Here is a 15,914-nt window from a genome sequence, read left to right as displayed (position 1 = left end):
TTATTATTATTATTATTATTATTATTATTATTATTATTATTATTATTATTATTATTAGTATTATTATTATAATTATGTTGGTAGATGATATTTTCTATTCTCTGCTTGTTGCCTGTTCTCTTCTATTCCTATATTATATTTCTACTACCCTGTCCTCTAATATAATGAATTAGGTAAAATAATCTTTAATTGTTTTTATTCAAGGGTAAATAATTAAACCATCCAACGATTTCAGATTTCAGAGGCATCTACGCGCCAACATCGGATTGGATTCGTTTACCAAATTTTCCTTATTACCGTCAAAGAAGACGACATAAATCTGATATTTTTTTTCGGCAGAAGTGCGATTTTTTCATTTATTAGCATTTGCAAGATTAAAGTCGATATACAATTTAAGAATAAATTTAAACTTCCGGTTTAGGCGTTATTCGGTTGTCACGGAAGCCGATTCCTTTTTGAGTAACTATGTCGGTTGTGAACATTGGCTGTTGTCATTGAGTACTTGTGGTGTACATGAGTTCTGTAGAGAGATATTTAAGTTAGTTTAGTCCTTCTCATGTCCTTCTTCAGTTCTCGTCAATATAATGTATTGCTCATTGAAATATTGTTGTTCAAATAGTTACATTCCCGGAGTTATTTTACGAGCGGGGGAAGGCAGGCGGCCATGAGCCACCACTATTTCCCCTTCCGGTATGTAACTGGAATATTTTTTTACTGTAGAGATAGTTAATTCTAAACTGTAAAGATCGCCTTCATTCTAAACCGTCCATATGGTCGTCTTCATATCCCCGGAGTTATTTTACGAGCGGGGGAAGGCAGGCGGCCATGAGCCACCACTATTTCCCCTTCCGGACCACATATTAGCTTTTTTCTCTTCCGGCAGCCATGAGCCACCACTATTTCCCCTTCCGGGCCACCACATTTGACTCTTCCGGGCAAAACTACTTTTTTAAATGGTATTTTTAGAGCCTTTAAAGTGTGATTTTTAAAAATCCAGCCGCTATCTATGTTTATTTATTTATCTATGTGTCTAATCCTCCCTGATTATTTATGACATTAGGGCATAAATAATATATTGAATTTTTGTAAATCGAAAAACATAGTTTCAATTGAATTAAAGCTTTTGAGTTTAATGTCCTTAAAATGTTCACCTTTTTTACGCTCATTTTCAGATATTTCTGAAGTGGAATGCCGCAAATAATTCCAAGTTCATAGGACTTTAATCTTTTTTTAACTATAGTTAAAACTATAAAATTTTTCCGATTGGTTCCATAGAGAAGAGGTTTGCCAAATATTTTTTTATTTTATATCGCGACATATATTTGGCTCGAACAAGAAATCTTTCTTGCTGGCCTTCCTTTCCTCGCCTTATAAAATCAAGAGTTAATCAATAAATTTTCTTTTCAGGAATTTCCATAGGTGTTTCTTTCCCCACAGCTTCAACCCTATCCCCGCAGCTCCAATCCTATCCCATCAGCTTCAACCCTATCCCAACAGCTTCAACCCTATCCCCGCAGCTTCAACTCTATCCCCGCAGCTTCAACCCTATCCCATGAGCTTCAACCCTATCCCTGCAGCTTCAACCCTATCCCTGCAGCTTCAACCCTATCCCCGCAGCTTCAACCCTATCCCCGCAGCTTCAAAGTAAATAGAATTACTGGCTTGTAGCCACACATTGAAGACAGTCACTTGATGAAGCATTAGAAAGCCAAATTGTTTTCTGGTATTTGCAAGCAACATTTTTAACACTTCTTTAAAAATTCCGTGATAAATCTAATAAACTTATAAGTTTTGTGTAGGTTGTAATTATATCCCAGTATTTGTTGTTTTTATGCAATCTAATAAAAATTATTATTCGAAAATATATTAACATTTTAAATTTGAAACTTATATGAACATTTGATTTTTAAAATTTTCAATAAATTCCAGGTTTGCATCTGGTGTGTTCGTCAGATTTTCGTTCTTCAGAACCTTATTTAGATCTGTAAATAAATATATAGAGGTATAGATATTTTATAGAGGTATCAACATTATTAATATCAGAAGTCTATGTTTGATTCAAAACATACAAACCTATGTTGCGATAAAATAAAAACTATGTACTTCTACACACACCAAAAAAAAATGACCATAAGAATGATATACATTTATTCTTTTAAATATGAAATACTTCAGTCATATATATCAGTCATTTATGAACTTGGAACAGACAATTACATATTGTAGCACTCTTTGTCAGAGAAAGAAGACGACTTTATAGAATCTTCGTCCACACTCTTTATTTACAGGACTGCCTACACAATTTCTCTCTTTAAAAAACTCTTTTACCTGAAGCATCAAACCTTCCACTAACCTTTCTTTTTTGGTTTGCCTCCTAGTCGGTGAGTTCCAATAAACATGAATTTGGTATTTGCTGCACTTTGCTTTAATAAAAAGACTTAAAGCTGTACATTTTTATGAAACGCAATTTTCTTCCATGATAATTTGAAATGAGGCTGTACATTTTTCTCATCATAAAAGTGGATTTTGTGAATTCATTCACCTTATTGTATTCCAAACTAAAACTGAAATCAAACCATAATGATTAAAATAATCTAAATTAAAATCAAATAATGGAGAGAGATAAATATATTAAAGGGACAGTAAGCGAAATATTTCAAATGACCATTCATGCAAAGATTGCAATTTCTAATTCACAACGTTACACTAAAAAGATTTGTCTGAACCAAGTATGAAATAGATATCCATTTTTTCTTGTTTTTCTTAAAACTGTTTATTTTCATTTTGCAGGATGTCTGCTAAATTTATTTGAGCTGCTGCACATCTCTTGCTTAAAAAAGCAATGAAGAAATCATTTGAATTAAACACTCTTTGAATAAAAAAACGACAATTGTTTCTAGAGTTTTGATCAGATAAAGATTTCAAGGATACCACATGTTCTAAATCGGACATTGCCATCTTTGCATAAAGGATCACTTGAAATTACGCTTACAATTTAACCTTTCCGTTAATTTAACAACATCTTGGAAATCTCAGGCTTTCTTTTCCGTTACTTAATTCACATTTGTATGGAACTTCCTTTAGGATTGTTCGCAATAAACTCTTGCAAGTTATATTTGTAATTATTGTAATCTATTCCGGTAAATTCATCATCCTTAAAAATAAAATTAATGTTAGGAATATTAAAGTATTAACAGTTTATCAAAATTAATTTATGATTTTATGCAGAGGTGGCCAAACATTAAATGAAAGATGACTTTTTTCATGAGTTTAATATTTGAAATAGTGAATTCACCAAATTACCGTCAAAGAAGNAAATTCTCTCTACAAAACTCATGTACACCACAAGTACTCAATGACATAAGAACAGCCAATGTTCACAACCGACCTAGTTAATCTATATAATAGGAATTTCTTTAAAACATCTCTGTACATTTATATCTTTCAAGATGAAAAATGTCTTATGCGCAATCTATCTTTATGTATTTAGATATCTATAAAAAGTAAGACGGATACCAATAAATAGCTGAATAGGTGAATTTGTTTCCTATGAAATTACTCAAATAAGTAAACGGTCCCTTTAAGTTAAATTTTTATTTAATTGACTGTCTGCATGGAGACCGACTGAAAACAGCTTAGACTAGTTCCGTCTCCTCGCCATAAACTATAATAAATAGTTGAAATTAAAAATATACTTTTTTGCATGTATCATTTATGACTTAATATATATAATATATAATTTGATTTGATATTATACTTATTATCTATTTCATGTAGTTCCAAACTTAAAAAAGGCAGAACAATATTGGCTTTATTATTTTTCAAACTTTGAAAACATACTAAACATGGATTTTAATTATTTTATGACTGAGATGTGAATTTAGATAATATATGTATAAACTCCTAAAATGTTGTCTAAAACTAAAACATAACGTACACTGTATACACTATATAGGATTGTGGATAGTGTAACTAAAATGTTTAAGCTGTATACAAGGGTGAATAAACGCTGCCAAAAAATGCACTTTGACTTTCTCAACACCTACACTGAAGTTTGCATCATTTCGATTTGTCTCCAAAGGGACTGAGGAAGTGGCGGTTGCAGGCGGGGGAAGGCGAACTTAATTTTGTCCCCCGCCCTTCATTAACATATCATGATCATGATTGTGGAATGTGGACCATATTTTATCAAATTATGTCCCAAAATAACAAATATTTTTCTTGGCAACTTCGCGCATCATTTCTAACAGAATTTCGTATGGGTATTTATTAAAATACTGATGACCTTAGAAACTGAAAATTAATTTGGAAGAATATCAAAAAATAATAAGGATTATACCGGACTATTAAGACTAAATGAAGATGTTAAGTACTTTCCCAAAGGCCTTTTCCCAAGTGGCAACTTCCCAAATGTGTAATTTCCCAAGCGGCAACTTCCTAAATTTACATTTTCCCAAATGACAATTTCCCAAGTGGCAACTTCCCCATGAAGGAAAGGCCCATCCTAGCCGCAGCGCTCGGCCCTCTAGCCCATCCTAGCCGCAGCGCTCGGCTCCATAACCCATCCTAGCCGCAGCGCTCGGCTCCCCCCATATTGTAGCCTGCGGCACTTCAGACTCCTAAACTAACATTAATTATTGTACTAGTATATAATCTTTAACACAATTTAGTAATGACTTTTACTCCCCAGAATCATCCTAACGCCCCCCCCCCCCCCCCCCCCCCCCTTCCTTGCGATATCAGGTTCTCTTATATTTTACCCTTTTTACTTAACCCAGTTTGTATCAAGTATGTTTTCCCAACTGCTTGGTTCACGTAACAAAACATCAAGACAACAAAAATAATGATCATCTTCATTCTGAAAAATAATATTCGTCTTCATTCTGAAAAAATAATAGTCTTCTTCATTCTGAAAAAAATTAGTCGTCTTCATTCTGAAAAAAATAATAGCCGTCTTCATTATAAAATAAAATTGTCATCTTTATTCTAAAACAAAATGGAGCGTCTTATTTTGAAATATATGTAACTGGAATATTTTTTTACTGTAGAGATAGTTAATTCTAAACTGTAAAGATCGCCTTCATTCTAAACCGTCCATATGGTCGTCTTCATATCAAAATGTTTAAGGTACTCATTTACTGAAATAAAATGGTCGTCTTCATATCAAAATGTTTAAGGTACTGTTTTACTGAAATAAAATGGTCGTCTTCATATCAAAATGTTTAAGGTACTCATTTACTGAAATAAAATGGTCGTCTTCATATCAAAATGTTTAAGGTACTGTTTTACTGAAATAAAATGATCGTCTTCATATCAAAATGTTTAAGGTACTCATTTACTGAAATAAAATGGTCGTCTCAAATCTAAAATGCTCAAGCAATTTCAAAGTCAAGACATATTACATAAATCTTTGAAATAATTGTCAAACATTTTTCTTGATCATGAGACTTAGAGAAATTTGTGAATTTATTTAAAGTAACTTTTTTAGCACTCTTCGCCGGTGTACAGTGGTAACCAGAAAAAAGTGGAATGATAATCATTGTTATTTTAATTTTGACTTTTGAAATGCTATCACTGGGGGTTCGGTTATTTGAAATTGTTAACGGATATATCTATGAAAATGTTATATTGTCTGTTTCCTAACATTCACTGTTATCTGCAACTGTAAACTTATTTCTTTCTTTGTCAAATCATTGAGCCATCAAAAGACCATATTCAAGGCAGAAGACTTAATTTAATCTTACAATTTTCCTATTATATGAGTTTCAGGTCGTCTTTACAGTTTCATCCTTTGTGGGTAACCCTGTATGTTAAACATGTTATTAGTTTATATACTAATTTATTATTGCGACACAAATCTCAAAACTCAAAAAAAGATTCTGAATTTCTCACTCCTGTGTTTAAAATAAAAAGAACTGGAGAATTTCTATGGTTTCTAGGTTGCAATGTCTTATACTAGTAATTGCAGCTTTAGATAATCAATTAAACTAATGTCTTCTTTAATTAAGACTAAAGTGTTGCAAAAATATTAAAGAACAGAATACTGTAGAGATATCAACGATAGTGTAACGTAAGGTAAAATGTACGTTTTTGTACGTTATGAAATGTTTGTATGTAACATAAACGTTAAACGCTAATGTTATTTTTCTAATATCTAGAACTTGTTTGACCATAACGTGAAAAACTGTTTTGTTACGATAGGAAGCTTGAAAGTCTAACGTTTGAAAAATTAATTGTGATTTAATTGAATTTCATAACGAAAGAATTTTTATTTCAAAGTTCAACTTATAAAAAGTGTAACGTTGTATAACTGAAAAATGCATTACTATTTATGAAAACGTTTTGAAATTGAAATTACATCTCTTGAAATTACATCCCTTTAAGGCACACTTTGAGTTGAAAGTCTAATGCTAAAAACTTAAATTCACAAACTTTAAAAATAATAATATTATAACATCTTTATACTGCATATTCTTCTACAAAATCCTAAAAAGGTTAACAATACAACAGCAACACACAGGGGGAGTAAAAATGAGATTAACAACACAATTTTTTTTAGCATGGTTCATGTTTTAGGATGAAAAATACTTAAGTAGGAATGTAATTTTTTCATGGAAAAAATCTTGTAATGCTTTCATTTAGCAACATATCTTTTTTTTTAATGAATTGTAACATAAGAAACGTTAAGCCTGAACATTTTAATACAACACAACATATAGAGCATTTTTTCAAACGAAACAAATTAACAGTTTTGATTGCCAGTTGAAAAAAAGTATAGCAAAAAAGTCTTCACAATAACATTTTGATAAATCATAACAATAGTAAAGTTGCATTTTAGTAAATTTTCTAAACGTAATTAAAAGAGTTTATATTGGAAAAGTTAAGATAAAACGTAATGTTGACAAAAAATATTCTTTGCACTGAAATGCATTGTAACATGCAGAACTATAGCCCCAAGGACGTTTTATAAAAGCAAAAGGTTTGTCACCTTTTAGTTTTCAAACCAATTGAAAGTGGAATGTAAGGTCTCCAAAAATATTTACCTTGCCTGAAAGTGGAACGTTAAAAAATTGTGGTTAAAAAGCTTTAACAGAACGTTGGAAAGTTTTTTAAAACAGGAAATGCAAAAGCATATTTGAGCTGACTTTTTTTCATTACCATTTACTAAAGCTTAACGTTGAATAAGGTATTCAAGTGCAGAAAATTTGTTACCTAACGTTACTCCATGCCATTAAATTTCATAATGTGCATCGTAACATTTCAAACGTTTATACTTTTGATGAACACAATCGTAACGAAAGCTAAAATCTAGAAAAATCAAAACGTTGACATCTCTACACGATAGTCTACGCATCTCTAGAATATAAAAATGAGAATTTCAATCCTTTTAAACAGAAAACCTTCTAATTTGAGGTTTGTTTGAATAAACAAGACGAACAAGGAGAGTGTTGATAAAAATTTTAAACAAGAAATTTAAATGTATTATAGATATAAAATTAAATCAAGAAATTTCCTGATGCTTCAAAACATAAATAATAAAATAATAATGTTGCAATTTTTTTAAACCTGAAATTAGTTGAATTTAAGTGTTTGTTAATTGCTATACTGCCATCAAGTTTAATTAACTAATTGGAAATTGGATTTCAAATTAGATCAGTAAAACAGATTTTCACAAATGTATTGTAAAGTTAAGCTGTAATGTTATCAAACAAATTAAAAGCTAAAAACATACATTAATTAACATCAAAAACCAATTCAACACAAACATGAACTAATTTATCAACAAGAAGATGACCTAAAATCCATAAAACCTAATTTTATAGTCATAGAATAATTACTTATTTAACAAGTTGAAATTTAACAAGAATAAGATCAATTCTAATGAATATACACAGCAATTATCCTTAAAATAAAATGTTGTCATTGCATTCGAATGTTTTTCGGGACTGTATATGTCCATTAATGCCCAATGGTCTGAGCTAATGAGCAGTGAGAAGTTGTTGAACTAGGCAGGGCTAGTTTAACAATTGTTCCCTTTGGCTGATGCAAGTTGATCTCAGTGGTACTGACTGCAGAATTATTATATTTATCAATATAATCAATAAAAACCCTACAAAATTAAACTCCGGTGCATTTGAAGTTAGACTTTTAGGCAACTAGAAGCAATTTGTACAATATACTTATAACTTACAGACTAAAAGTATAGAATTATGCCCTTCTGCAGGTAGATTAATTAGACAAGAGAACTTGACATTTGGGTGGATACCTGTTTGAACTACCGTCTATTGAACTATTGTTAGTTTGATCTAATTTTCGTTTGAACTAATGTTCGTTTGAACTATTGGTCGTTTAAACGATAATTTATTTAAGCTACTTATATCCTGTCAGTGGCGGATACAGCCATGGGGGGGGGGGCGGCAGGATCTTCGCACCCTCCTGAGATTTCAGAATAGAATCTCAATGGCATTTAAGGGAAAAAAACCTAGTGCAAAACAGGAAGTCAAAAAATGTTTCGCCTGTGGCATGTCTTTTGCTTCCTAAATCTTGAATTTTTGTTCCGAAATAAATTTAGCACCCCTTCACTGAAATCCTGTTTACAGTAGTTTTTAAAATTTTGGGATTTCATGAAGTTTATAGGTCAAACAATTTAAGATGTAGTTCAAACAAACAAATAAATATTTTAAATGGACATATAAAAATAGATCAAATAAACATAAAAAATAGTTCAAATGAAATAGTTAATTAAAACCTAAAACTTTCAAGATAACAAAAAAATAGTTCAAATGAACATAAAATAGTTTAAATGCAAAGTGAATAAATACTAAAGTGGAATAGACTAAGGCAACGACGACAGGTTGAGCCATAAGGTTTTATTTGGTTTGGAAATAATTGCATGAAAAGATTTCTTTTGGGAAGTAAAGATTACTATACTATACAGTCACTTAATCAATACATTGATTTTGCCTGGCACTTCTAATTTTACCCCCTCCCCCTATATGTTTACAATTAAGTTTAAGAACAATAAAAACAAACACTCAACAAAATATAGTTTTTTTTTCAATACTGCTAGAAGGTTCTTTTGATAAGTTGGTAAAATTTAGTCTAAATGTGTCTGCTAATTTTGAACCATATAAATATCTGAATGTGACATGAGTAACAACAGATAATGCCATGGAAAACTCAAAAATATCTAGATTTTGGTCCAAAGATAAAAAATATACTTTGACCATTTGAACAATTCTGATCTAAGAATATTCAAAGATTCTAGTGTTTCCGGTTTTAGATCCAAATTTTCTTGCTTTCTGAACATGGAATAATTTTCCCCCTGGTCCTGCCTGAGGATTCCGAGGTGGCTCGGACAAGAAAAAGAGGAGAATGTGGCTCGCACAAAAAAACGTTGTGGCTGGCCTTCCTCTCCTCGTCTGATAAAATCAAGAGCAAATCAATAAATTTTCTTTCCAGGAATTTCCATTGTTGTGTCTTCAACCCTATCCCATCAGCTTCAATCCTATCCCCGCAGCTTCAACCCTATCCCCGCAGCTTCATCCTATCCCTGCAGCTTCAACCCTATCCCCACAGCTTCAACCCTATCTGCACAGCTTCAATCCTATCCCCCCACCTTCAACCCTATCCCCACAGCTTCAATCCTATCCCCGCAGCTTCAACCATATCCCTGCAGCTTCAACCCTATCCCCACAGCTTCAACCCTATCCCCGGAGCTTCAACCCTATCCCTACAGCTTCAACCCTATCCCTGCAGCTTCAACCCTATCCCCGCAGCTTCAACCCTGTCCCCGCAGCTTCAAAGTGAATTGAATTACTGGCTTGTAGCCACACATTGAAGACAGTCACTTGATGAAGCATTGGAAAGCCAAATTGTTTTCTGGTATTTGCAAGGAACATTTTTAACACTTTTTTGAAAATTCTGCAATGAATCTAATAAACTTATAAGTTTTGTGTAGGTTGTAATTATATCCCAGTATTTGTTGTTTTTATGCAATCTAATAAAAATTATTATTCTAAATTATATTAGCATTTATAGTTATATGAACATTTGATTTTTAAAATTTTCAATAAATTCCAGGTTTGCATCTGGTGTGTTGGTCAGATTTTGTTCCAAGGTTTAATTCTTCAGAACCTTATTTAGATCTGTAAATAAACATATAGAGGTATAGATATTTTATAGAGGTATCAACATTATTAATATCAGAAGTCTTTGTTTGATTCAAAACATACAAACCTATGTTGCGATAAAATAAAAACTATGTACTTCTACACACACAAAAAATAAAACAGGATTGCCTACAAAATTTCTCTATTTTGAAAATTCTTTTACCTGAAGCATTAAATCTTCCGCTAACCTTTCTTTTTTGGCTTGGCTGCTAGTCGGTGAGTTCCAATAAACATATGAATTTGGTATTTGCCTCACTTTGCTTTAATAAAAAGACTTAAAGCTGTACATTTTCATAGAAGCACAATTTTCTTCCATGATAATTCGAAATGAGGCTGTACATTTTTTCATCATAAAAGTGGATTTTGTGAATTTATTCCCCTTATTGTATTCCAAACTAAAACCGAAATCAAACCAGAATGATTAGAATAATCTAAATTATAATCAAATAATGGAGAGAGATAAATATATTAAAGGGACAGTAAGCGAAATATTTCAAGTGACCATTCATGCAAAGATTGCAATTTCCGATTCACAACGTTACACTGAAAAGATATGTCTGAACCAAGTATGAATTAGATATCCATGTTTTTTGGTTTTTCTTAAAACTCTTTATTTTCATTTTACAGGTTGTCTGCTAAATTTATTTGAGCTGCTGCACATCTCTTGCTAAAAAAACAATGAAGAAATCATCAGAATTAAACACTCATTGAATCAGAAAATCGACGATATTTTCTAGATTTTTAATCAGATGAAGGTTTCAAGGATACAATACGTTTTAAAATGGGCATTGCCATCTTTGCATGAAGGATCACTTGAAATTACGCTTACAATTCTAACCTTTCTGTTAATTTAACAATATCTTGGAAATCTCAGAATTTCTTTTCGGTTACTTAATTCACATTTGTATGGAACTTCCTTTAGGTTGGCTAGCCAAGTATTCTTTCCATTCTTTCCATTCGTAATCAATTCCGGTAATTTCATCATTCAGAAAAATAAAATTAATTGTTAGAATATTAAAGTATAAACAGTTTATCAATAATAATTAATGATTTTATGCAGAGATGGCCAAACATTAAATGAAAGACGACTTTTCCATGAGTTTAAAATTTGAAATAGTGAATTCACCAAGTCTTGGAGAATTGTTTTTCAATATTTTCAAGTTTTATTCCCTTCTCCCCTGGCCCCCTTTTCTTGCAATATCAGGTTTTCTTGTATTTTACCCTTTTTACTTACCACAGTTTGTATTAAGTATGTTTTCCCAACTGCTTGGTTCACGTAACAAAACATCAAGACGACAAAAATAATGATCATCTTCATTCTGAAAAAATAATAGTCGTCATCATTCTGAAAAAATAATAGTCGTCTTCATTCTGAAAAAAAATAGTCATCTTTATTTTAAAACAAAACGGAGTGTCTTATTTTGAAATATATGTAACTGGAATATTTTTTACTGTAGAGATAGTTAATTCTAAACTGTAAAGATCGCCTTCATTCTAAACCGTCCATATGGTCGTCTTCATATCAAAATGTTTAAGGTACTCATTTACTGAAATAAAATGGTGGTCTTCATATCAAAATGTTTAAGGTACTCATTTACTTAAATAAGATGGTCGTCTTCATATCAAAATGTTTAAGGTACTCATTTACTGAAATAAAATGGTCGTCTTCATATCAAAATGTTTAAGGTACTCATTTACTGAAATAAAATGGTCGTCTTCATATCAAAATGTTTAAGGTACTGTTTTACTGAAATAAAATGGGCGTCTCTCATCTAAAATGCTCAAGAAATTTCAAAGTCAAGACATATTACATAAATCTTTGAAAAAATTACCAAACAATTTAGCCCTCTTCACCGGTGTACAGTGGTAACCAGAAAACAGTGGAATAATAATCATCTTTATTTTAATTTTGACTTTTGAAATGCTATCACTGGGGGTTTGGTTATTTGAAATTGTTAACTGATATATCTATGAAAATGTTATATTGTCTGTTTCCTAACATTCACGGTTTTCTGCAACTGTAAACTTATTTCTTTCTTTGTCAAATCATTAAGCCATCACAAGACTATATTCAAGGCAGAAGACTTAATTTAATCTTACAATTTTCCTATTATATGAGTTTCAGGTCGTCTTTACAGTTTCATCCTTTGTGGGTAACCCTGAATGTTAAACATTTTATTAGTTTATATACTAATTTATTATTGATACAAAACTTAACCTGAAAAAAGATTCTGAATTTCTCACTCCTGTGTTTAAAATAAAAAGAACTGGAGAATTTCTAAGGTTTCTTGGTTGCAATGTCTTATACTAGTAATTGCAGCTTTAGATAATCAATTAAACTAATGTCTTCTTTAATTAAGACTAAAGTGTTGCAAAAATATTAAAGAACAGAATACTGTAGAGATATCAACGATAGTGTAATGTAACGTAAAATGTACGTTTTTGTACGTTATGAAACGTTTGTATGTAACATTAACGTTAAATGTTAATGTTATTTTTCTAATATCTACAACTTGTTTGACCATAATGTGAAAAACTGTTTTGCTTTGATGGGAAGCTTGAAAGTCTAACGTTGAAAAATTAATTGTGATTTAATTGAATTTCATAACGAAAGAATTTTTATTTCAAAGTTCAACTTATAAAAAGTGTAACGTTGTATAACTGGAAAATGCATTACTATTTATGAAAACGTTTTGAAATTGAAATTACATCTCTAGTCCCTTTAAGACACGCTTTGAGTTTAAAGTCTAATACTAAAAACTTGAATTCACAAACTTTAAAAATAATAATATTATAACATCTTTATATTGCATATTTTTCTACAAAATCTTTAAAAAGGTTAACAATACAACAGCAACACACAGGGGGAGTAAAAATGAGATTAACAACACAATTTTTTTTGCATGGTTCATGTTTTAGGATGAAAAGTACTAAAGTAGGAATGTAATTTTTTCATGGAAAAAATCTTGTAATGCTTTCATTTAGCAACATATCTTTTTTTTTAATGAATTGTAACATAAGAAACGTTAAGGCCTGAACATTTTAATACAACACAACATATAGAGCATTTTTTCAAACGAAACAAATTAACAGTTTTGATTGCCAGTTGAAAAAAAGTATAGCAAAAAAGTTTTCATAATAACGTTTTGATAAATCATAACAATAGTAAAGTTGCATTTTAGTAAATTTTCTAAACGTAATTAAAAGAGTTTATATTGGAAAAGTTAAGATAAAACGTAATGTTGACAAAAAATATTCTTTGCACTGAAATGCATTGTAACATGCAGAACTATAGCCCCAAGGACGTTTTATAAAAGCAAAAGGTTTGTCACCTTTTAGTTTTCAAACCAATTGAAAGTGGAATGTAAGGTCTCCAAAAATATTTACCTTGCCTGAAAGTGGAACGTTAAAAAATTGTGGTTAAAAAGCTTTAACAGAACGTTGGAAAGTTTTTTAAAACAGGAAATGCAAAAGCATATTTGAGCTGACTTTTTTTCATTACCATTTACTAAAGCTTAACGTTGAATAAGGTATTCAAGTGCAGAAAATTTGTTACCTAACGTTACTCCATGCCATTAAATTTCATAATGTGCATCGTAACATTTCAAACGTTTATACTTTTGATGAACACAATCGTAACGAAAGCTAAAATCTAGAAAAATCAAAACGTTGACATCTCTACACGATAGTCTACGCATCTCTAGAATATAAAAATGAGAATTTCAATCCTTTTAAACAGAAAACCTTCTAATTTGAGGTTTGTTTGAATAAACAAGACGAACAAGGAGAGTGTTGATAAAAATTTTAAACAAGAAATTTAAATGTATTATAGATATAAAATTAAATCAAGAAATTTCCTGATGCTTCAAAACATAAATAATAAAATAATAATGTTGCAATTTTTTTAAACCTGAAATTAGTTGAATTTAAGTGTTTGTTAATTGCTATACTGCCATCAAGTTTAATTAACTAATTGGAAATTGGATTTCAAATTAGATCAGTAAAACAGATTTTCACAAATGTATTGTAAAGTTAAGCTGTAATGTTATCAAACAAATTAAAAGCTAAAAACATACATTAATTAACATCAAAAACCAATTCAACACAAACATGAACTAATTTATCAACAAGAAGATGACCTAAAATCCATAAAACCTAATTTTATAGTCATAGAATAATTACTTATTTAACAAGTTGAAATTTAACAAGAATAAGATCAATTCTAATGAATATACACAGCAATTATCCTTAAAATAAAATGTTGTCATTGCATTCGAATGTTTTTCGGGACTGTATATGTCCATTAATGCCCAATGGTCTGAGCTAATGAGCAGTGAGAAGTTGTTGAACTAGGCAGGGCTAGTTTAACAATTGTTCCCTTTGGCTGATGCAAGTTGATCTCAGTGGTACTGACTGCAGAATTATTATATTTATCAATATAATCAATAAAAACCCTACAAAATTAAACTCCGGTGCATTTGAAGTTAGACTTTTAGGCAACTAGAAGCAATTTGTACAATATACTTATAACTTACAGACTAAAAGTATAGAATTATGCCCTTCTGCAGGTAGATTAATTAGACAAGAGAACTTGACATTTGGGTGGATACCTGTTTGAACTACCGTCTATTGAACTATTGTTAGTTTGATCTAATTTTCGTTTGAACTAATGTTCGTTTGAACTATTGGTCGTTTAAACGATAATTTATTTAAGCTACTTATATCCTGTCAGTGGCGGATACAGCCATGGGGGGGGGGGCGGCAGGATCTTCGCACCCTCCTGAGATTTCAGAATAGAATCTCAATGGCATTTAAGGGAAAAAAACCTAGTGCAAAACAGGAAGTCAAAAAATGTTTCGCCTGTGGCATGTCTTTTGCTTCCTAAATCTTGAATTTTTGTTCCGAAATAAATTTAGCACCCCTTCACTGAAATCCTGTTTACAGTAGTTTTTAAAATTTTGGGATTTCATGAAGTTTATAGGTCAAACAATTTAAGATGTAGTTCAAACAAACAAATAAATATTTTAAATGGACATATAAAAATAGATCAAATAAACATAAAAAATAGTTCAAATGAAATAGTTAATTAAAACCTAAAACTTTCAAGATAACAAAAAAATAGTTCAAATGAACATAAAATAGTTTAAATGCAAAGTGAATAAATACTAAAGTGGAATAGACTAAGGCAGCGACGACAGGTTGGGCCATAAGGTTTTATTTGGTTTGGAAATAATTGCATGAAAAGATTTCTTTTGGGAAGTAAAGATTAGAAAAAATAGAGTAAAGACCAAAGTAAATGTCGTCTACAGTAAGAACTTTGAAATTTTCATAATTAAAAATCTAAACATTTTGTATGTTTGTATGTAGTTTCTATGCAAATACTATACAGTCACTTAATCAATACATTGATTTTGCCTGGCACTTCCAATTTTACCCCCTCCCCCTATAAAGCAAAAGAAATGTAAGCCCTTCCAGGGAAAAAACCTGAATACGCCTCTCTTAATATCTTTTCCTACAGGGTGTCCCACGAAACATGACAGTTGGTGAATAGTTTAGAAAATTTAGATTGAATAAAATATAAGTTTACGATTAAGTTTAAGAACAATAAAAACAAACACTCAACAAAATATAGTTTTTTTTTCAATACTGCTAGAAGGTTCTTTTGATAAGGTGGTAGCCTAAATCTGTCTGCTAAATTTGAACTATATAAATATCTGAATGTGACATGAGTAACAACAGATA

The 15,914-nt window shown here is 30.9% G+C and overlaps 4 long non-coding RNA genes across 5 annotated transcripts; 1 reads left to right on the top strand and 3 right to left on the bottom strand.

The window, feature by feature from the left end:
• The first annotated feature begins 77 nt into the window (after window positions 1–77).
• On the top strand, window positions 78–2,449 carry LOC111714655 (uncharacterized). The gene is made up of 3 exons (XR_002768029.1): window positions 78–173; window positions 1,408–2,002; window positions 2,289–2,449. It is a non-coding gene; the product is annotated as an uncharacterized LOC111714655 (long non-coding RNA).
• Window positions 1,850–4,884, bottom strand: LOC111714654 (uncharacterized). 2 transcript variants are annotated; one of them, XR_002768026.1, is made up of 4 exons: window positions 4,775–4,884; window positions 3,076–3,154; window positions 2,329–2,371; window positions 1,850–1,982 (listed from the first exon to the last, which is right to left on the bottom strand). It is a non-coding gene; the product is annotated as an uncharacterized LOC111714654 (long non-coding RNA). The 2 variants fall into 2 exon arrangements; XR_002768027.1 differs by having other exon boundaries at window positions 4,761–4,865.
• A 5,126-nt stretch (window positions 4,885–10,010) lies between these two features.
• On the bottom strand, window positions 10,011–10,383 carry LOC111714651 (uncharacterized). Its single transcript, XR_002768024.1, has 2 exons — window positions 10,336–10,383; window positions 10,011–10,148 (listed from the first exon to the last, which is right to left on the bottom strand). It is a non-coding gene; the product is annotated as an uncharacterized LOC111714651 (long non-coding RNA).
• A 1,066-nt stretch (window positions 10,384–11,449) lies between these two features.
• LOC111714652 (uncharacterized) lies at window positions 11,450–14,115 on the bottom strand. Its single transcript, XR_002768025.1, has 3 exons — window positions 14,083–14,115; window positions 12,391–12,479; window positions 11,450–11,491 (listed from the first exon to the last, which is right to left on the bottom strand). It is a non-coding gene; the product is annotated as an uncharacterized LOC111714652 (long non-coding RNA).
• Between the last annotated feature and the right edge of the window lie 1,799 nt (window positions 14,116–15,914).

Source organism: Eurytemora carolleeae, unplaced genomic scaffold, assembly GCF_000591075.1.
Source record: "Eurytemora carolleeae unplaced genomic scaffold, Eaff_2.0 scaffold793, whole genome shotgun sequence".
Taxonomy (NCBI): Eukaryota; Metazoa; Arthropoda; class Copepoda; order Calanoida; family Temoridae; genus Eurytemora; species Eurytemora carolleeae.
Note: the sequence above shows the minus strand (reverse complement) of the source record. Positions and strands in the feature narration are given on the sequence as shown.